Here is a 22,339-nt window from a genome sequence, read left to right as displayed (position 1 = left end):
GTAATGTGTACAGTGTGTGTGTGTGCTCATCTCCCTGTGTAATGTGTACAGTGTGTGTGTGTGCTCATCTCCCTGTGTAATGTGTACAGTGTGTGTGTGTGCTCATCTCCCTGTGTAATGTGTACAGTGTGTGTGTGTGCTCATCTCCCTGTGTAATGTGTCCAATGTGTGTGTGTGTGCTTAGTCCAGTCTCCTGTGTATGTGTACAGTGTGTGTGTGTGTGCTCATCTCCCTTGTGTAATGTGTACAGTGGTGTGTGTGCTCATCTCCCTGTGTTACAGTGTGTTGTGTGTGCTCATCTCCCTGTGTAATGTGTACAGTGTGTGTGTGTGTGTGCTCATCTCCCTGTGTAATGTGTACAGTGTGTGTGCTCATCTCCCTGTGTAATGTGTACAGTGTGTGTGTGTGCTCATCTCCCTGTGTAATGTGTACAGTGTGTGTGTGTGCTCATCTCCCTGTGTAATGTGTACAGTGTGTGTGTGTGTGTGCTCATCTCCCTGTGTAATGTGTACAGTGTGTGTGTGCTCATCTCCCTGTTTTTTGTGTACAGTGTGTGTGTGTGCTCATCTCCCTGTGTAATGTGTACAGTGTGTGTGTGCTCATCTCCCTGTGTAATGTGTACAGTGTGTGTGTGTGCTCATCTCCCTGTGTAATGTGTACAGTGTGTGTGTGTGTGCTCATATCCCTGTGTAATGTGTACAGTGTGTGTGTGTGCTCATCTCCCTGTGTAATGTGTACAGTGTGTGTGCTCATCTCCCTGTGTAATGTGTACAGTGTGTTGTGTGTGCTCATCTCCCTGTGTAATGTGTACAGTGTGTGTGTGTGCTCATCTCCTGTGTAATGTGTCAGTGTGTGTGATCATCTCCCTGTGTAATGTGTACAGTGTGTGTGTGTGGCTCATCTCCCTGTGTAAGTGTACTAGTGTGTGTGTGTGCGTCATCTCCCTGTGTAATGTGTACAGTGTGTGTGTGCTCATCTCCCTGTGTAATGTGTACAGTGTGTGTGTGCTCATCTCCCTGTGTAATGTGTGTGTGTGTGCTCATCTCCCTGTGTAATGTGTACAGTGTGTGTGTGTGCTCATCTCCCCTGTGTAATGTGTACAGTGTGTGTGCTCATCTCCCTGTGTAATGTGTACAGTGTGTGTGTGTGTGCTCATCTCCCTGTGTAATGTGTACAGTGTGTGTGTGTGTGTGTGCTCATCTCCCTGTGTAATGTGTACAGTGTGTGTGCTCATCTCCCTGTGTAATGTGTACAGTGTGTGTGTGTGTGCTCATCTCCCTGTGTAATGTGTACAGTGTGTGTGTGTGCTCATCTCCTGTGTATGTACAGTGTGTGTGTGTGCTCATCTCCCTGTGTAATGTGTACTGTGTGTGTGTGCTCATCTCCCTGTGTAATGTGTACAGTGTGTGTTGGTGCCTCATCTCCCTGTGTATGGGTACAGTGTGTGTGTGTGCTCATCTCCCTGTGTATGTGTTGTACAGTGTGTGTGTGCGTGCTCATCGCCCTGTGTTAATGTGTACAGTGTGTGGGTGTGGTGTGGCTCATCTCCCTGTGTATGTGTGTACAGTGTGTGTGTGTGCTCATCTCCCTGTGTAATGTGTACAGTGTGTGTGTGTGTGTGCTCATCTCCCTGTGTAATGTGTACAGTGTGTGTGTGTGCTCATCTCCCTGTGTAATGTGTACAGTGTGTGTGCTCATCTCCCTGTGTAATGTGTGTGTGTGTGCTCATCTCCCTGTGTAATGTGTACAGTGTGTGTGTGCTCATCTCCCTGTGTAATGTGTACAGTGTGTGTGTGTGCTCATCTCCCTGTGTAATGGTGTACAGTGTGTGTGTGTGCTCATCTCCCTGTGTAATGTGTACAGTGTGTGTGTGTGTGCGTGCTCATCTCCCTGTGTAATGTGTACAGTGTGTGTGTGTGCTCATCTCCCTGTGTAATGTGTACAGTGTGTGTGCTCATCTCCCTGTGTAATGTGTACAGTGTGTGTGCTCATCTCCCTGTGTAATGTTGTACAGTGTGGGTTGTGTGTGCTCATCTCCCTGGTGTAATGTGTACAGTGAGTGTGGTGGGTCACATCTCCCTGTGTAATGTGACAGTGTGGTGTGTGTGCTCATATCCCTGTGTAATGTGTACAGTGTGTGTGTGTGCTCATTCCCTGTGTAATGTGTACAGGTGTGTGTGTGCTCATCTCCATGTGTATGTGTACAGTGTGTGTGTGTGCTCATCTCCCTGTGTAATGTGTACAGTGTGTGTGTGTGCTCAGTCCAGTCCCCTGTGTAATGTGTACAGTGTGTGTGTGTGCTCAGTCCAGTCCTCTGTGTATGTGTCCAGTGTGTGTGTGTGCTCATCTCCTGTGTAATGTGTATGTGTGTGTGTGCTCATCTCCCTGTGTACAGTGTGTGTGTGTGCTCATCTCCCTGTGTAATGTGTACAGTGTGTGTGCTCATCTCCCTGTGTAATGTGTACAGTGTGTGTGTGTGTGCTCATCTCCCTGTGTAATGTGTACAGTGTGTGTGAGTGTGTGTGCTAATCTCCCTGTGTAATGTGTACAGTGTGTGTGTGTGCTCATCTCCCTGTGTAATGTGTACAGTGTGTGTGTGTGCTCATCTCCTGTGTAATGTGTTACAGGTGTTGTCGCTCATCTCCCTGTGTAATGTGTACAGTGTGTGTGTGCTCATCTCCCTGTGTAATGTGTACAGTGTGTGTGTGTGCTCATCTCCCTGTGTAATGTGTACAGTGTGTGTGTGTGCTCATCTCCCTGTGTAATGTGTACAGTGTGTGTGCTCATCTCCCTGTGTAATGTGTACAGTGTGAGTGTGTGCTCATCTCCCTGTGTAATGTGTACAGTGTGTGTGTGTGCTCATCTCCCTGTGTAATGTGTACAGTGTGTGTGTGTGTGCTCATCTCCCTGTGTAATGTGTACAGTGTGTGTGCTCATCTCCCTGTGTAATGTGTACAGTGTGTGTGTGTGCTCATCTCCCTGTGTAATGTGTACAGTGTGTGTGTGTGCTCATCTCCCTGTGTAATGTGTACAGTGTGTGTGTGTGCTCATCTCCCCTGTGTAATGTGTACAGTGTGTGTGTGTGCTCATCTCCCTGTGTAATGTGTACAGTGTGTGTGTGTGCTCATCTCCCTGTGTAATGTGTACAGTGTGTGTGTGTGCTCATCTCCCTGTGTAATGTGTACAGTGTGTGTGTGTGCTCATCTCCCTGTGTAATGTGTACAGTGTGTGTGTGCTCATCTCCCTGTGTAATGTGTACAGTGTGTGTGTGTGCTCATCTCCCTGTGTAATGTGTACAGTGTGTGTGTGTGCTCATCTCCCTGTGTAATGTGTACAGTGTGTGTGTGTGCTCAGTCCAGTCCTCTGTGTATGTGTCCAGTGTGTGTGTGTGCTCAGTCCAGTCCTCTGTGTATGTGTCCAGTGTGTGTGTGTGTGCTCATCTCCCTGTGTAATGTGTACAGTGTGTGTGTGTGCTCATCTCCCTGTGTAATGTGTACAGTGTGTGTGTTTGCTCATCTCCCTGTGTAATGTGTACAGTGTGTGTGTGTGCTCATCTCCCTGTGTAATGTGTACTGTGTGTGTGTGTGCTCATCTCCCTGTGTAATGTGTACAGTGTGTGTGTGTGCTCATCTCCCTGTGTAATGTGTACAGTGTGTGTGTGTGCTCATCTCCCTGTGTAATGTGTACAGTGTGTGTGTGTGCTCATCTCCCTGTGTAATGTGTACAGTGTGTGTGTGTGCTCATCTCCCTGTGTAATGTGTACAGTGTGTGTGTGTGTGCTCATCTCCCTGTGTAATGTGTACAGTGTGTGTGTGTGATCATCTCCCTGTGTAATGTGTACAGTGTGTGTGTGTGCTCATCTCCCTGTGTAATGTGTACAGTGTGTGTGTGCTCATCTCCCTGTGTAATGTGTACAGTGTGTGTGTGTGCTCATCTCCCTGTGTAATGTGTACAGTGTGTGTGTGCTCATCTCCCTGTGTAATGTGTACAGTGTGTGTGTGTGCTCATCTCCCTGTGTAATGTGTACAGTGTGTGTGTGTGCTCATCTCCCTGTGTAATGTGTACAGTGTGTGTGGTGTGCTCATCTCCCTGTGTAATGTGTACATGTGTGTGTGTGCTCATCTCCCTGTGTTAATTGTTGTACAGTGTGGGTGTGTGCCTATCTCCCTCGGTAATGTGTACAGTGTGTGTGTGTTCTCATCTCCCTGTGTAATGTGTACAGTGTGTGTGTGCTCATCTCCCTGTTGTAATGTGTACAGTGTGTGAGTGTGTGTGCTCATCTCCTGTGTAATGAGTAACAGTGTGTGTGTGCTCAACCCCTGTGTAATGTGTACAGTGTGTGTGTGTGGCCATCTCCCTGTGTAATGTGTACAGTGTTGTGGTGTGCTCATCTCCCTGTGTAATGTGTACAGTGTGTGGTGTGTGCTCATCTCCCTGTGTAATGTGTACAGTGTGTGTGTGTGCTCATCTCCCTGTGTAATGTGTACAGTGTGTGTGCTCATCTCCCTGTGTAATGTGTACAGTGTGTGTGTGCTCATCTCCCTGTGTAATGTGTACAGTGTGTGTGTGTGCTCATCTCCCTGTGTAATGTGTACAGTGTGTGTGCTCATCTCCCTGTGTAATGTGTACAGTGTGTGTGTGTGTGCTCATCTCCCTGTGTAATGTGTACAGTGTGTGTGTGTGTGCTCATCTCCCTGTGTACAGTGTGTGTGTGCTCATCTCCCTGTGTAATGTGTACAGTGTGTGTGTGTGCTCATCTCCCTGTGTAATGTGTACGTGTGTGTGTGTGCTCATCTCCCTGTGTAATGTGTACAGTGTGTGTGTGCTCATCTCCCTGTGTAATGTGTACAGTGTGTGTGCTCATCTCCCTGTGTAATGTGTACAGTGTGTGTGTGTGCTCATCTCCCTGTGTAATGTGTACAGTGTGTGTGTGTGCTCATCTCCCTGTGTAATGTGTGTGTGTGTGCTCATCTCCCTGTGTAATGTGTACAGTGTGTGTGTGTGTGCTCATATCCCTGTGTAATGTGTACAGTGTGTGTGTGTCATCTCCCTGTGTAATGTGTACAGTGTGTGTGTGTGCTCATCTCCCTGTGTAATGTGTACAGTGTGTGTGTGTGCTCAATCTCCCTGTGTAATGTGTACAGTGTGTGTGTGTGCTCATCTCCCTGTGTAATGTGTACAGTGTGTGTGTGTGTGTGTGCTCATCTCCCTGTGTAATGTGTACAGTGTTTGTGTGTGCTCATCTCCCTGTGTAATGTGTACAGTGTGTGTGTGTGCTCATCTCCCTGTGTAATGTGTACAGTGTGTGTGTGTGCTCACTCCCTGTGTAATGTGTACAGTGTGTGAGTGTGCTCATCTCCCTCTGTGCAAGTGTGACTGTGTGTGTGCTCAATCTCCCCTGTGTAATGTGTACAGTGTTGTGTTGTGTGTGTGCTCATTCTGTCGTCCTGTGTAAGTGTGTGTGTATCATGTAATGTGTACGGTTGTGTGTGTGTGCTCATCTCCCTGTGTACAGTGTGTGTGTGTGTGTGCTCATCTCCCTGTGTAATGTGTACAGTGTGTGTGTGTGTGTGTGCTCATCTCCCTGTGTAATGTGTACAGTGTGTGTGTTGCGTCATCTCCCTGTGTACATGTGTACAGTGTGTGTGTGTGCTCATCTCCCTGTGTATTGTGGTACAGTGTGTGTGTGTGCTCATCTCCATGTGTAATGTGTACAGTGTGTGTGTGTGCTCATCTCCCTGTGTAATGTGTACAGTGTGTGTGTGTGCTCATCTCCCTGTGTAATGTGTACAGTGTGTGTGTGTGTGCTCATCTCCCTGTGTAATGTGTACAGTGTGTGTGTGTGTGCTCATCTCCCTGTGTAATGTGTACAGTGTGTGTGTGTGCTCATCTCCCTGTGTAATGTGTACAGTGTGTGTGTGTGCTCATCTCCCTGTGTAATGTGTACAGTGTGTGTGTGCTCATCTCCCTGTGTAATGTGTACAGTGTGTGTGTGTGCTCATCTCCCTGTGTAATGTGTACAGTGTGTGTGTGTGCTCATCTCCCTGTGTAATGTGTACAGTGTGTGTGTGTGCTCATCTCCCTGTGTAATGTGTACAGTGTGTGTGTGCTCATCTCCCTGTGTAATGTGTACAGTGTGTGTGTGTGTGCTCATCTCCCTGTGTAATGTGTACAGTGTGTGTGTGTGCTCATCTCCCTGTGTAATGTGTACAGTGTGTGTGTGCTCATCTCCCTGTGTAATGTGTACAGTGTGTGTGTGCTCATCTCCCTGTGTAATGTGTACAGTGTGTGTGTGCTCATCTCCCTGTGTAATGTGTACAGTGGTGTGTGTGTGCTCATCTCCCTGTGTAATGTGTACAGTGTGTGTGGTGTGCTCATCTCCCTGTGTAAATGTGTACAGTGTGGTGTGTGTGCTCATCTCCCTGTGTAATGTGTACAGTGTGTGTGTGTGCTCATCTCCCTGTGTAATGTGTACAGTGTGTGTGTGTGCTCATCTCCCTGTGTAATGTGTACAGTGTGTGTGTGTGCTCATCTCCCTGTGTAATGTGTACAGTGTGTGTGTGTGCTCATCTCCCTGTGTAATGTGTACAGTGTGTGTGTGCTCATCTCCCTGTGTAATGTGTACAGTGTGTGTGCTCATCTCCCTGTGTAATGTGTACAGTGTGTGTGTGTGTGCTCATCTCCCTGTGTAATGTGTACAGTGTGTGTGTGTGCTCATCTCCCTGTGTAATGTGTACAGTGTGTGTGTGTGCTCATCTCCCTGTGTAATGTGTACAGTGTGTGTGCTCATCTCCCTGTGTAATGTGTACAGTGTGTGTGTGTGCTCATCTCCCTGTGTAATGTGTAATGTGTGTGTGTGTGCTCATCTCCCTGTGTAATGTGTACAGTGTGTGTGTGCTCATCTCCCTGTGTAATGTGTACAGTGTGTGTGTGCTCATCTCCCTGTGTAATGTGTACAGTGTGTGTGTGTGTGCTCATCTCCCTGTATAATGTGTACAGTGTGTGTGTGTGCTCATCTCCCTGTGTAATGTGTACAGTGTGTGTGTGTGTGCTCATCTCCCTGTGTAATGTGTACAGTGTGTGTGTGTGTGCTCATCTCCCTGTGTAATGTGTACAGTGTGTGTGTGTGCTCATCTCCCTGTGTAATGTGTACAGTGTGTGTGTGTGTGCTCATCTCCCTGTGTAATGTGTACAGTGTGTGTGTGTGTGCTCATCTCCCTGTGTAATGTGTACAGTGTGTGTGTGTGTGTGCTCATCTCCCTGTGTAATGTGTACAGTGTGTGTGTGTGCTCATCTCCCTGTGTAATGTGTACAGTGTGTGTGTGTGCTCATCTCCCTGTGTAATGTGTACAGTGTGTGTGTGTGCTCATCTCCCTGTGTAATGTGTACAGTGTGTGTGTGTGCTCATCTCCCTGTGTAATGTGTACAGTGTGTGTGTGCTCACCTCCCTGTGTAATGTGTACAGTGTGTGTGTGCTCACCTCCCTGTGTAATGTGTACAGTGTGTGTGTGTGTGCTCACCTCCCTGTGTAATGTGTACAGTGTGTGTGTGTGTGCTCATCTCCCTGTGTAATGTGTACAGTGTGTGTGTGCTCATCTCCCTGTGTAATGTGTACAGTGTGTGTGTGTGTGTGCTCATCTCCCTGTGTAATGTGTACAGTGTGTGTGTGTGCTCATCTCCCTGTATAATGTGTACAGTGTGTGTGTGTGCTCATCTCCCTGTGTAATGTGTACAGTGTGTGTGTGCTCATCTCCCTGTGTAATGTGTACAGTGTGTGTGTGTGTGCTCATCTCCCTGTGTAATGTGTACAGTGTGTGTGTGCTCATCTCCCCTGTGTAATGTGTACAGTGTGTGTGTGTGTGTGCTCATCTCCCTGTGTAATGTGTACAGTGTGTGTGTGTGTGCTCATCTCCCTGTGTAATGTGTACAGTGTGTGTGTGCTCATCTCCCTGTGTAATGTGTACAGTGTGTGTGTGTGCTCATCTCCCTGTGTAATGTGTACAGTGTGTGTGTGTGCTCATCTCCCTGTGTAATGTGTACAGTGTGTGTGTGCTCATCTCCCTGTGTAATGTGTACAGTGTGTGTGTGCTCATCTCCCTGTGTAATGTGTACAGTGTGTGTGTGTGTGTGTGCTCATCTCCCTGTGTAATGTGTACAGTGTGTGTGTGTGTGCTCATCTCCCTGTGTAATGTGTACAGTGTGTGTGTGTGTGCTCATCTCCCTGTGTAATGTGTACAGTGTGTGTGTGTGCTCATCTCCCTGTGTAATGTGTACAGTGTGTGTGTGCTCATCTCCCTGTGTAATGTGTACAGTGTGTGTGTGCTCATCTCCCCTGTGTAATGTGTACAGTGTGTGTGTGTGTGTGTGTGTGCTCATCTCCCTGTGTAATGTGTACAGTGTGTGTGTGCTCATCTCCCTGTGTAATGTGTACAGTGTGTGTGTGCTCATCTCCCTGTGTAATGTGTACAGTGTGTGTGTGCTCATCTCCCTGTGTAATGTGTACAGTGTGTGTGTGTGTGTGTGTGCTCATCTCCCTGTGTAATGTGTACAGTGTGTGTGTGCTCATCTCCCTGTGTAATGTGTACAGTGTGTGTGTGTGCTCATCTCCCTGTGTAATGTGTAATATCCGTGTGTGTGGGCGCCTCACGTCGCCTGCTGACTTCCCCGTGTAATGTGGGCGCCACATGTCTCCTGCTGACTTCCCCATGTAATGTGGGCGCCACATGTTTCCTGCTGACTTCCCCGTGTAATGTGGGCGCCACATGTCTCCTGCTGACTTCCCAGTGTAATGTGGGCGCCACATGTCTCCTGCTGACTTCCCAGTGTAATGTGGGCGCCACATGTTTCCTGCTGACTTCCCAGTGTAATGTGGGCGCCACATGTCTCCTGCTGACTTCCCAGTGTAATGTGGGCGCCACATGTTTCCTGCTGACTTCCCAGTGTAATGTGGGCGCCACATGTCTCCTGCTGACTTCCCAGTGTAATGTGGGCGCCACATGTCTCCTGCTGACTTCCCAGTGTAATGTGGGCGCCACATGTCTCCTGCTGACTTCCCAGTGTAATGTGGGCGCCACATGTCTCCTGCTGACTTCCCAGTGTAATGTGGGCGCCACACGTCTCCTGCTGACTTCCCAGTGTAATGTGGGCGCCACACGTCTCCTGCTGACTTCCCAGTGTAATGTGGGCGCCATATGTCTCCTGCTGACTTCCCAGTGTAATGTGGGCGCCACATGTCTCCTGCTGACTTCCCAGGGTAATGTGGGCGCCATATGTCTCCTGCTGACTTCCCAGTGTAATGTGGGCGCCACACGTCTCCTGCTGACTTCCCAGTGTAATGTGGGCGCCACACGTCTCCTGCTGACTTCCCCGTGTAATGTGGGCGCCACATGTCTCCTGCTGACTTCCCAGTGTAATGTGGGCGCCACATGTCTCCTGCTGACTTCCCAGTGTAATGTGGGCGCCACATGTCTCCTGCTGACTTCCCAGTGTAATGTGGGCGCCACATGTCTCCTGCTGACTTCCCAGTGTAATGTGGGCGCCACATGTCTCCTGCTGACTTCCCAGTGTAATGTGGGCGCCACACGTCTCCTGCTGACTTCCCAGTGTAATGTGGGCGCCACACGTCTCCTGCTGACTTCCCAGTGTAATGTGGGCGCCATATGTCTCCTGCTGACTTCCCAGTGTAATGTGGGCGCCACATGTCTCCTGCTGACTTCCCAGTGTAATGTGGGCGCCACATGTCTCCTGCTGACTTCCCAGTGTAATGTGGGCGCCACATGTCTCCTGCTGACTTCCCAGTGTAATGTGGGCGCCACATGTCTCCTGCTGACTTCCCAGTGTAATGTGGGCGCCACACGTCTCCTGCTGACTTCCCAGTGTAATGTGGGCGCCACACGTCTCCTGCTGACTTCCCAGTGTAATGTGGGCGCCACATGTTTCCTGCTGACTTCCCAGTGTAATGTGGGCGCCACATGTTTCCTGCTGACTTCCCCGTGTAATGTGGGCGCCACATGTCTCCTGCTGACTTCCCAGTGTAATGTGGGCGCCACATGTCTCCTGCTGACTTCCCAGTGTAATGTGGGCGCCACATGTTTCCTGCTGACTTCCCAGCGTAATGTGGGCGCCACATGTCTCCTGCTGACTTCCCAGCGTAATGTGGGCGCCACATGTCTCCTGCTGACTTCCCAGTGTAATGTGGGCGCCACATGTCGCCTGCTGACTTCCCAGTGTAATGTGGGCGCCACATGTCGCCTGCTGACTTCCCAGTGTAATGTGGGCGCCACACGTCGCCTGCTGACTTCCCAGTGTAATGTGGGCGCCACACGTCGCCTGCTGACTTCCCAGTGTAATGTGGGCGCCACACGTCGCCTGCTGACTTCCCAGTGTAATGTGGGCGCCACATGTCTCCTTCTGACTTCCCCGTGTAATGTGGGCGCCACATGTCTCCTTCTGACTTCCCAGTGTAATGTGGGCGCCACATGTCACCTGCTGACTTCCCCGTGTAATGTGGGCCCCACATGTCGCCTTCTGACTTCCCAGTGTAATGTGGGCGCCACACGTCGCCTTCTGACTTCCCAGTGTAATGTGGGCGCCACACGTCGCCTTCTGACTTCCCCGTGTAATGTGGGCGCCACATTTCGCCTGTTTATAGTTGGTTTGTGTTTTGTTTGCAGGGGGCTCGTCATCCTTTCGCTCAAGCTGTGGGCAGGAACATTGCCAACCCGACCGCCATGTTGCTAACCGCTACAAACATGCTGCGCCACCTCAAGTGAGTCCTGTTCTGTGTGTAGTTCGTGTTTTGTGTCTGGCGTTGTCGTGACATCACTGCGCTTCCTGCACTTTAATACCTCTGTCTCTTTACAGCCTAGAGTTTCACTCTAATCTGATATCTGACGCGGTGAAGAGAGTGATTAAACAAGGAAAGGTACGTTGTGTTTGTTAGCACAGTGTCTGACCACGCTCTGCGGGGTGCTAGGGGCGCTATTGGCTAGTTGTGCCACATACCCTGGGCTGCAGTCACACCTGGCATATGTAGATTAATCTGGTTAGTGTGCTGCTGGATAAACAATCTTTTGTTCATCTGTGTAGTGAGACGCACTGGTCCCTGTGCCAAACTGTCTTGTTCTCTCAGTTTGTCCTTTTCTTCTCTCTAGACGTGTCATGTTTGTGTGTGGTGATGCCAGGTCAGACGTGTCGTGTTTGTGTGTGGTGATGCCAGGTCAGACGTGTCATGTTTGTGTGTAGTGATGCCAGGACAGACGTGTCATGTTTGTGTGGTGATGCCAGGACAGACGTGTCATGTTTGTGTGCGGTGATGCCAGGTCAGACGTGTCATGTTTGTGTGTAGTGATGCCAGGTCAGACGTGTCATGTTTGTGTGCGGTGATGCCAGGTCAGACGTGTCATGTTTGTGTGGTGATGCCAGGACAGATGTGTCATGTTTGTGTGTAGTGATGCCAGGTCAGACGTGTCATGTTTGTGTGCGGTGATGCCAGGTCAGACGTGTCATGTTTGTGTGCGGTGATGCCAGGTCAGACGTGTCATGTTTGTGTGGTGATGCCAGGTCAGACCTGTCGTGTTTGTGTGTGGTGATGCCAGGTCAGACGTGTCGTGTTTGTGTGTGGTGATGCCAGGTCAGACGTGTCATGTTTGTGTGTAGTGATGCCAGGACAGACGTGTCATGTTTGTGTGTAGTGATGCCAGGTCAGACGTGTCGTGTTTGTGTGGTGATGCCAGGTCAGACGTGTCGTGTTTGTGTGGTGATGCCAGGTCAGACGTGTCGTGTTTGTGTGGTGATGCCAGGACAGACGTGTCATGTTTGTGTGCGGTGATGCCAGGTCAGACGTGTCATGTTTGTGTGCGGTGATGCCAGGTCAGACGTGTCATGTTTGTGTGGTGATGCCAGGACAGACGTGTCATGTTTGTGTGCGGTGATGCCAGGTCAGACGTGTCATGTTTGTGTGCGGTGATGCCAGGTCAGACGTGTCATGTTTGTGTGCGGTGATGCCAGGTCAGACGTGTCATGTTTGTGTGGTGATGCCAGGACAGATGTGTCATGTTTGTGTGTAGTGATGCCAGGTCAGACCTGTCATGTTTGTGTGCGGTGATGCCAGGTCAGACGTGTCGTGTTTGTGTGGTGATGCCAGGACAGACGTGTCATGTTTGTGTGCGGTGATGCCAGGTCAGACGTGTCGTGTTTGTGTGCGGTGATGCCAGGTCAGACGTGTCGTGTTTGTGTGCGGTGAATGCCAGGTCAGACGTGTCATGTTTGTGTGCGGTGATGCCAGGTCAGACGTGTCATGTTTGTGTGTAGTGATGCCAGGTCAGACGTGTCATGTTTGTGTGCGGTGATGCCAGGTCAGACGTGTCATGTTTGTGTGCGGTGATGCCAGGTCAGACGTGTCATGTTTGTGTGTAGTGATGCCAGGTCAGACATGTCATGTTTGTGTGTAGTGATGCCAGGTCAGACGTGTCATGTTTGTGTGTAGTGATGCCAGGTCAGACGTGTCATGTTTGTGTGGTGATGCCAGGTCAGACGTGTCATGTTTGTGTGTATTGATGCCAGGTCAGACGTGTCATGTTTGTGTGCGGTGATGCCAGGTCAGACGTGTCATGTTTGTGTGCGGTGATGCCAGGTCAGACGTGTCATGTTTGTGTGGTGATGCCAGGACAGACGTGTTGTGTTTGTGTGTGGTGATGCCAGGTCAGACGTGTCGTGTTTGTGTGTAGTGATGCCAGGTCAGACGTGTCATGTTTGTGTGCGGTGATGCCAGGTCAGACGTGTCGTGTTTGTGTGTAGTGATGCCAGGTCAGACGTGTCGTGTTTGTGTGTAGTGATGCCAGGTCAGACGTGTCGTGTTTGTGTGTAGTGATGCCAGGTCAGACGTGTCGTGTTTGTGTGTAGTGATGCCAGGTCAGACGTGTCCTGTTTGTGTGTAGTGATGCCAGGTCAGACGTGTCCTGTTTGTGTGTTGTGATGCCAGAGATATGTCGTGTTTGTGTGTATTGATGCAAGGTCAGACGTGTCGTGTTTGTGTGTAGTGATGCCAGGTCAGACGTGTTTGTGTGTGGTGATGCCAGGTCAGACGTGTCGTGTTTGTGTGTAGTGATGCCAGGTCAGACCTGTCGTGTTTGTGTGTAGTGATGCCAGGTCAGACGTGTCGTGTTTGTGTGTAGTGATGCCAGGTTAGAAGTGTCGTGTTTGTGTGTAGTGATGCCAGGTCAGATATGTCGTGTTTGTGTGTAGTGATGCCAGGTCAGACGTGTCGTGTTTGTGTGTAGTGATGCCAGGTCAGACGTGTCGTGTTTGTGTGTAGTGATGCCAGGTCAGATATGTCGTGTTTGTGACACTGTGTAGTGATGCCAGGTCAGATGTGTCGTGTTTGTGTGTGGTGATGCCAGGTCAGATGTGTCGTGTTTGTGTGTAGTGATGCCAGGTCAGACGTGTTTGTGTGTAGTGATGCCAGGTCAGACGTGTCGTGTTTGTGTGCGGTGATGCCAGGTCAGACGTGTCGTGTTTGTGTGTAGTGATGCCAGGTCAGACGTGTCGTGTTTGTGTGTGGTGATGCCAGGTCAGACGTGTCGTGTTTGTGTGTGGTGATGCCAGGTCAGACGTGTCGTGTTTGTGTGTGGTGATGCCAGGTCAGACCTGTCGTGTTTGTGTGTGGTGATGCCAGGTCAGACCTGTCGTGTTTGTGTGTGGTGATGCCAGGTCAGACCTGTCGTGTTTGTGTGTGGTGATGCCAGGTCAGACGTGTCGTGTTTGTGTGTGGTGATGCCAGGTCAGACGTGTCGTGTTTGTGTGTGGTAATGCCAGGTCAGACGTGTCGTGTTTGTGTGTGGTGATGCCAGGTCAGACGTGTCGTGTTTTTTTGTGGTGATGCCAGGTCAGACGTGTCGTGTTTGTGTGAGGTGATGCCAGGTCAGACGTGTCGTGTTTGTGTGAGGTGATGCCAGGTCAGACGTGTCGTGTTTGTGTGAGGTGATGCCAGGTCAGACGTGTCGTGTTTGTGTGAGGTGATGCCAGGTCAGACGTGTCGTGTTTGTGTGTGGTGATGCCAGGTCAGACGTGTCGTGTTTGTGTGTGGTGATGCCAGGTCAGACGTGTCGTGTTTGTGTGTAGTGATGCCAGGTCAGACGTGTCGTGTTTGTGTGTGGTGATGCCAGGTCAGACGTGTCGTGTTTGTGTGTGGTGATGCCAGGTCAGACGTGTCGTGTTTGTGTGTAGTGATGCCAGGTCAGACGTGTCGTGTCAGACAGTGAAGGTTTAGGTAATATTTGGGGGGGAAGAGTTTGCAGGTACAAATGTGGTATAGCTATGTAAGACATTAGTGTTATAGGAAGAAATGACTGTGTGACCACGGAACACGTGTCTGGGTTTGAGAGGATAAGAAGGTATCATGGGAATTGTAAGTGTGGGTAAATGTGGTATTTACATGAATGTGGCAGCAATAAAATGATATATAATGGTATGAAGTGTTTTGTACCTACCTGTCAGATTTGCATGCAGCAGGAGTAAGACAAATTGCGCAGGGGTGGGGATTTTGTGACAAGCTTACTGATTGGGCAGTGATGCGGGAGAGAGATTTACTGATTGGCTGACAGGGTAAATTGATGAGTGGGCAGTAGGGTAGGAAATTACAGATATCAAGTAGAGATGATAGGGTCTTACTGATTGGCTAACAGGGGAAGAGAGAGAAGATGGGGTGTTACTGATTGGCTAACAGGGGAAGAGAGAGAAGATAGGGTGTTACTGATTGGCTAACAGGGGAAGAGAGAGAAGATGGGGTGTTACTGATTGGGTAACAGGGGAAGAGAGAGAAGATGGGGTGTTACTGATTGGGTAACAGGGGAAGAGAGAGAAGATTGTGTGTTACTGATTGGCTAACAGGGGAAGAAGATAGGGTGTTACTGATTGGCTAACAGGGGAAGAAGATAGGGTGTTACTGATTGGCTAACAGGGGAAGAAGATAGGGTGTTACTTATTGGATAACAGGGGAAGAGAGAGAAGATAGGGTGTTACTGATTGGCTAACAGGGGAAGAAGATAGGGTGTTACTGATTGGCTAACAGGGGAAGAAGATAGGGTGTTACTGATTGGATAACAGGGGAAGAGAGAGACGATAGGGTGTTACTGATTGGGTAACAAGGGAAGAAGATAGGGTGTTACTGATTGGCTAACAGGGGAAGAGAGAGAAGATAGGGTGTTACTGATTGGCTAACAGGGAAAGAGAGAGACGATAGGGTGTTACTGATTGGCCAACAGGGGAAGAGAGAGAAGATAGGGTGTTACTGATTGGGTAACAAGGGAAGAAGATAGGGTCTTACTGATTGGGTAACAGGGGAAGAGAGAGAAGATGGGGTGTTACTGATTGGCTAACAGGGGAAGAGAAAGACGATAGGGTGTTACTGATTGGGTAACAAGGGAAGAAGATAGGGTGTTACTGATTGGGTAACAAGGGAAGAAGATAGGGTGTTACTGATTGGGTTACAGGGGAAGAGAGAGAAGATAGGGTGTTACTGATTGGCTAACAGGGGAAGAGAGAAGATAGGGTGTTATTGATTGGGTAACAGGGGAAGAGAGAGACGATAGGGTGTTACTGATTGGGTAACAAGGGAAGAAGATAGGGTGTTACTGATTGGGTAACAGGGGAAGAGAGAGAAGATGGGGTGTTACTGATTGGGTAACAGGGGAAGAGAGAGAAGATGGGGTGTTACTGATTGGGTAACAGGGGAAGAGAGAGAAGATGGGGTGTTAATGATTGGGTAACAGGGGAAGAGAGAGAAGATAGGGTGTTACTGATTGGGTAACAGGGGAAGAGAGAGAAGATTGTGTGTTACTGATTGGCTAACAGGGGAAGAAGATAGGGTGTTACTGATTGGATAACAGGGGAAGAGAGAGACGATAGGGTGTTACTGATTGGCTAACAGGGGAAGAAGATAGGGTGTTACTGATTGGCTAACAGGGGAAGAAGATAGGGTGTTACTGATTGGCTAACAGGGGAAGAAGATAGGGTGTTACTTATTGGATAACAGGGGAAGAGAGAGAAGATAGGGTGTTACTGATTGGCTAACAGGGGAAGAAGATAGGGTGTTACTGATTGGCTAACAGGGGAAGAAGATAGGGTGTTACTGATTGGATAACAGGGGAAGAGAGAGACGATAGGGTGTTACTGATTGGGTAACAAGGGAAGAAGATAGGGTGTTACTGATTGGGTAACAGGGGAAGAGAGAGAAGATGGGGTGTTACTGATTGGGTAACAGGGGAAGAGAGAGAAGATGGGGTGTTACTGATTGGGTAACAGTGGAAGAGAGAGAAGATGGGGTGTTACTGATTGGGTAACAGGGGAAGAGAGAGAAGATAGGGTGTTACTGATTGGGTAACAGGGGAAGAGAGAGAAGATTGTGTGTTACTGATTGGCTAACAGGGGAAGAAGATAGGGTGTTACTGATTGGATAACAGGGGAAGAGAGAGACGATAGGGTGTTACTGATTGGCTAACAGGGGAAGAAGATAGGGTGTTACTGATTGGCTAACAGGGGAAGAAGATAGGGTGTTACTGATTGGCTAACAGGGGAAGAAGATAGGGTGTTACTTATTGGATAACAGGGGAAGAGAGAGAAGATAGGGTGTTACTGATTGGCTAACAGGGGAAGAAGATAGGGTGTTACTGATTGGCTAACAGGGGAAGAAGATAGGGTGTTACTGATTGGATAACAGGGGAAGAGAGAGACGATAGGGTGTTACTGATTGGGTAACAAGGGAAGAAGATAGGGTGTTACTGATTGGGTAACAGGGGAAGAGAGAGAAGATAGGGTGTTACTGATTGGCTAACAGGGGAAGAGAGAGACGATAGGGTGTTACTGATTGGCCAACAGGGGAAGAGAGAGAAGATAGGGTGTTACTGATTGGGTAACAAGGGAAGAAGATAGGGTGTTACTGATTGGGTAACAAGGGAAGAAGATAGGGTGTTACTGATTGGGTTACAGGGGAAGAGAGAGAAGATAGGGTGTTACTGATTGGCTAACAGGGGAAGAGAGAAGATAGGGTGTTATTGATTGGGTAACAGGGGAAGAGAGAGACGATAGGGTGTTACTGATTGGGTAACAAGGGAAGAAGATAGGGTGTTACTGATTGGGTAACAGGGGAAGAGAGAGAAGATGGGGTGTTACTGATTGGGTAACAGGGGAAGAGAGAGAAGATGGGGTGTTACTGATTGGGTAACAGGGGAAGAGAGAGAAGATGGGGTGTTACTGATTGGGTAACAGGGGAAGAGAGAGAAGATATGGTGTTACTGATTGGCTAACAGGGGAAGAAGATAGGGTGTTACTGATTGGGTAACAAGGGAAGAAGATAGGGTGTTACTGATTGGGTAACAAGGGAAGAGAGAGATGATGGGGTGTTACTGATTGGCTAACAGGGGAAGAGAGAGAAGATAGGGTGTTACTGATTGGGTAACAAGGGAAGAAGATAGGGTGTTACTGATTGGGTAACAGGGGAAGAGAGAGAAGATGGGGTGTTACTGATTGGGTAACAGGGGAAGAGAGAGAAGATGGGGTGTTACTGATTGGGTAACAGGGGAAGAGAGAGAAGATATGGTGTTACTGATTGGCTAACAGGGGAAGAAGATAGGGTGTTACTGATTGGGTAACAAGGGAAGAAGATAGGGTGTTACTGATTGGGTAACAAGGGAAGAGAGAGATGATGGGGTGTTACTGATTGGCTAACAGGGGAAGAGAGAGAAGATAGGGTGTTACTGATTGGGTAACAAGGGAAGAAGATAGGGTGTTACTGATTGGCTAACGGAAAGAGAGAGAAGATAGGGTGTTACTGATTGGGTAACAAGGGAAGAAGATAGGGTGTTACTGATTGGCTAACGGAAAGAGAGAGAAGATAGGGTGTTACTGATTGGGTAACAAGGGAAGAAGATAGGGTGTTACTGATTGGGTAACAGGGGAAGAGAGATGATGGGGTGTTACTGATTGGCTAACAGGGGAAGAGAGAGAAGATGGGGTGTTACTGATTGCCTAACAGGGGAAGAAGATAGGGTGTTACTGATTGGCTAACAGGGGAAGAGAGAGAAGATAGGGTGTTACTGATTGGCTAACAGGGGAAGAAGATAGGGTGTTACTGATTGGCTAACAGGGGAAGAGAGAGAAGATAGGGTGTTACTGATTGGGTTACAAGGGAAGAAGATAGGGTGTTACTGATTGGGTAACAGGGGAAGAAGATAGGGTGTTACTGATTGGCTAACGGAAAGAGAGAGAAGATAGGGTGTTACTGATTGGGTAACAAGGGAAGAAGATAGGGTGTTACTGATTGGCTAACGGAAAGAGAGAGAAGATAGGGTGTTACTGATTGGGTAACAAGGGAAGAAGATAGGGTGTTACTGATTGGGTAACAGGGGAAGAGAGATGATGGGGTGTTACTGATTGGCTAACAGGGGAAGAGAGAGAAGATGGGGTGTTACTGATTGCCTAACAGGGGAAGAAGATAGGGTGTTACTGATTGGCTAACAGGGGAAGAGAGAGAAGATAGGGTGTTACTGATTGGCTAACAGGGGAAGAAGATAGGGTGTTACTGATTGGCTAACAGGGGAAGATAGAGAAGATAGGGTGTTACTGATTGGGTTACAAGGGAAGAAGATAGGGTGTTACTGATTGGGTAACAGGGGAAGAGAGAGAAGATGGGGTGTTACTGATTGGGTTACAAGGGAAGAAGATAGGGTGTTACTGATTGGCTAACAGGGGAAGAGAGAGAATATAGGGTGTTACTGATTGGGTTACAAGGGAAGAAGATAGGGTGTTACTGATTGGGTAACAAGGGAAGAAGATAGGGTGTTACTGATTGGCTAACAGGGGAAGAGAGAGAAGATAGGGTGTTACTGAATGGGTAACAGGGGAAGAGAGAGAAGATAGGGTGTTACTGATTGGGTAACAAGGGAAGAAGGGTGTTACTGATTGGGTAACAAGGGAAGAAGATAGGGTGTTACTGATTGGCTAACAGGGGAAGAGAGGGAACTTAGGGTGTTACTGATTGGGTAACTGGTGGGAGAGAGGGTTACGGATTGGTGAGCAGGAGGGCTGTTTAACCACTTTACAGTGATAAAACACAGGGCAAGGTTACAAGTTGCGCGGTAAAGGGTTTTCCGTTCGCGATATGGTCTTTTTGCATTCATTGCGCAGGTATTACAAGTCTTAAAACATGCATTTATATGTACAGACGTATATTTAACTATGGAGATAATGAAAATATTTTACATTACAATCTTATGCACATTGAACAAAATCTCTGAATTTTCAAAGGATATTCACATATAGATCTTGATATCTAGATAAATAGAGATACATGCATACATACATATCTTGTTATAAATAGATATATCAGTCCAAATATCTCATATATAGATAAATATTTATTAATAAATAATTAGAACATATTCCGTTAAGAAAACATTGTCGCAATATGAAATATTCTCGTTTTCATGTACACTTTTCGAGGAGAATAAGTCATGGGCTTTGCGCAACAGATTAGGGTTTTAGTGTGTTTTTTTTTTTCAATTTGTCTTCTCCATTGACTTCTATGAGGGAATAAGTGAATGCGCACGCGATTTGGCTTTTTGGATTATGCGGTTTAATGTGCGTGCAAAATAAGTAATTTTGCAACTTGTAATACCTGCGCAACCCCAGATCCGAAAAAGCCGTAATGTGTGCAGTGTTTTCGCAATTACGAAAAACATATTTGCTTCGTGACTTGTAATTTTGCCCACAGTATGGTAGCTTCAATAATCTTATGACATGCTGTAAAGGACTAGAGTGTGCAACGAACTGCAGCGTTTCATTTTTCTACTATTATGGCGCAAGGGTAGACCGGATTATGGATCATCGGGCAGCTTAGGCGGTGATTAAGAGTTGGGCTGCAGAATGAGCGCCTGTCACCTACTTTACTTGTGTACTAGCACTGCTGCACAGTTCCCCTTTACGTTACTGCTGTCATTTATTTTATTTCTTTCATTTTCAGTTTGGTTTGATCATTTTGTGTTTTTTTTCCTTTGTGTTTGTGTCTGCTCTGTCTCTGCTACTCATCATCTAGGTGCGAACACGCGATATGGGAGGTTACGCCACCACTACGGATTTCATCAAGGCTATAACTGACTGCTTGCATACCCGCTATGCACACTAGTCCTCCATCCCTCGCTGTCAGATTTCTCTTGTGTCCTTTCATTGTCACAGCCACCGGAACGTTCACACCAGGCTGCATAGTTTTATCTGTTCTCAGTATTAAGTGCTTCTTAGGGTGGGTGACAGTAACTTTAGCTGGGTCGTTTATAAAATCATAGGATGAATGTTTTATACAGAGCAGTGGCCGAATGTATATTTGTATATAAATGTGCCACCTCCTAAACCCCCAGCCAGTGGGACATCGTTGTGTAGTAAGTTGGCAACACTGGTCTTAATAGAAATATAGGTTTATTTTATTGCATTATTTTATAAGATCAAATAAAGATTCATTCATACTTTTTTTTTGGACATTTTTTTTGCTTTCTGTTTGTTTTTTTTAATCAAGTCTCAGGTGAATAAGATGGAATTCACATCTGATTTACTGACTCGTTTCTAGCGATGCTTTTTGTGTTTTGAGCACGTTTGTTCTTTGCTTGGTCACTACAGGAAGTCATTGTTAGATGCTTTATTTGAGGGACGGTAACTGCTGATACTGACATTACATTGGATTGCAGCTACTACTAATATTTTGTTCCTAGATTACATTGGCCATTAAATGCTGCATTACACAGAGCACAGAGAAATTATAGCAAGTAATGATATTTAATCAAACGGCCTTAGGGAAGGAAAAGGAAATATGTAAAATCAGTCAGAAAATAAACTAATCAGTAGATGATCTGAAAGACAGCGCCCCAGTATATAATATACTGACTGCAGTGCACGTACTATATGTGTGTGTGATAATATAAAGTATATAATATACTGACTGCAGTGCACGTACTATATGTGTGTGTGATAGTATAAAGTATATAATATACTGACTGCAGTGCACGTACTATATGTGTGTGTGATAGTATAAAGTATATAATATACTGACTGCAGTGCACGTACTATGTGTGTGATAGTATAAAGTATATAATATACTGACTGCAGTGCACGTACTATATGTGTGTGTGATAGTATAAAGTATATAATATACTGACTGCAGTGCACGTACTATGTGTGTGATAGTATAAAGTATATAATATACTGACTGCAGTGCACGTACTATATGTGTGTGATAGTATAAAGTATATAATATACTGACTGCAGTGCATGTACTATATGTGTGTGTGATAATATAAAGTATATAATATACTGACTGCAGTGCACGTACTATGTGTGTGATAGTATAAAGTATATAATATACTGACTGCAGTGCACGTACTATATGTGTGTGTGATAATATAAAGTATATAATATACTGACTGCAGTGCACGTACTATATGTGTGTGTGATAGTATAAAGTATATAATATACTGACTGCAGTGCACGTACTATGTGTGTGTGATAGTATAAAGTATATAATATACTGACTGCAGTGTGTGTACTATATGTGTGTGTGATAGTATAAAGTATATAATATACTGACTGCAGTGTGTGTACTATATGTGTGTGTGATAGTATAAAGTATATAATATACTGACTGCAGTGCACGTACTATATGTGTGTGTGATAGTATAAAGTATATAATATACTGACTGCAGTGCACGTACTATATGTGTGTGATAGTATAAAGTATATAATATACTGACTGCAGTGCACGTACTATATGTGTGTGATAATATAAAGTATATAATATACTGACTGCAGTGCACGTACTATATGTGTGTGTGATAGTATAAAGTATATAATATACTGACTGCAGTGCACGTACTATATGTGTGTGTGATAGTATAAAGTATATAATATACTGACTGCAGTGCACGTACTATATGTGTGTGATAGTATAAAGTATATAATATACTGACTGCAGTGCACATACTATATGTGTGTGATAGTATAAAGTATATAATATACTGACTGCAGTGCACATACTATATGTGTGTGATAGTATAAAGTATATAATATACTGACTGCAGTGTGCATACTATATGTGTGTGATAGTATAAAGTATATAATATACTGACTGCAGTGTGCGTACTATATGTGTGTGTGATAGTATAAAGTATATAATATACTGACTGCAGTGTGCGTACTATATGTGTGTGTGATAGTATAAAGTATATAATATACTGACTGCAGTGCACGTACTATATGTGTGTGATAGTATAAAGTATATAATATACTGACTGCAGTGCAC

The 22,339-nt window shown here is 46.7% G+C and overlaps 1 long non-coding RNA gene across 1 annotated transcript; it reads left to right on the top strand.

Moving 5' to 3' along the window:
* The first annotated feature begins 10,655 nt into the window (after positions 1-10,655).
* LOC128650445 (uncharacterized) lies at positions 10,656-20,518 on the top strand. Its single transcript, XR_008400765.1, has 3 exons — positions 10,656-10,768; positions 10,864-10,924; positions 20,090-20,518. It is a non-coding gene; the product is annotated as an uncharacterized LOC128650445 (long non-coding RNA).
* Positions 20,519-22,339: the final 1,821 nt, after the last annotated feature.

The sequence above is a fragment of the Bombina bombina genome, chromosome 2 (genome assembly GCF_027579735.1).
Source record: "Bombina bombina isolate aBomBom1 chromosome 2, aBomBom1.pri, whole genome shotgun sequence".
Lineage (NCBI taxonomy): Eukaryota > Metazoa > Chordata > Amphibia > Anura > Bombinatoridae > Bombina > Bombina bombina.
The sequence above is the reverse complement of the archived record's forward strand: the minus strand, read 5'-3'. Positions and strand labels throughout refer to the sequence as shown.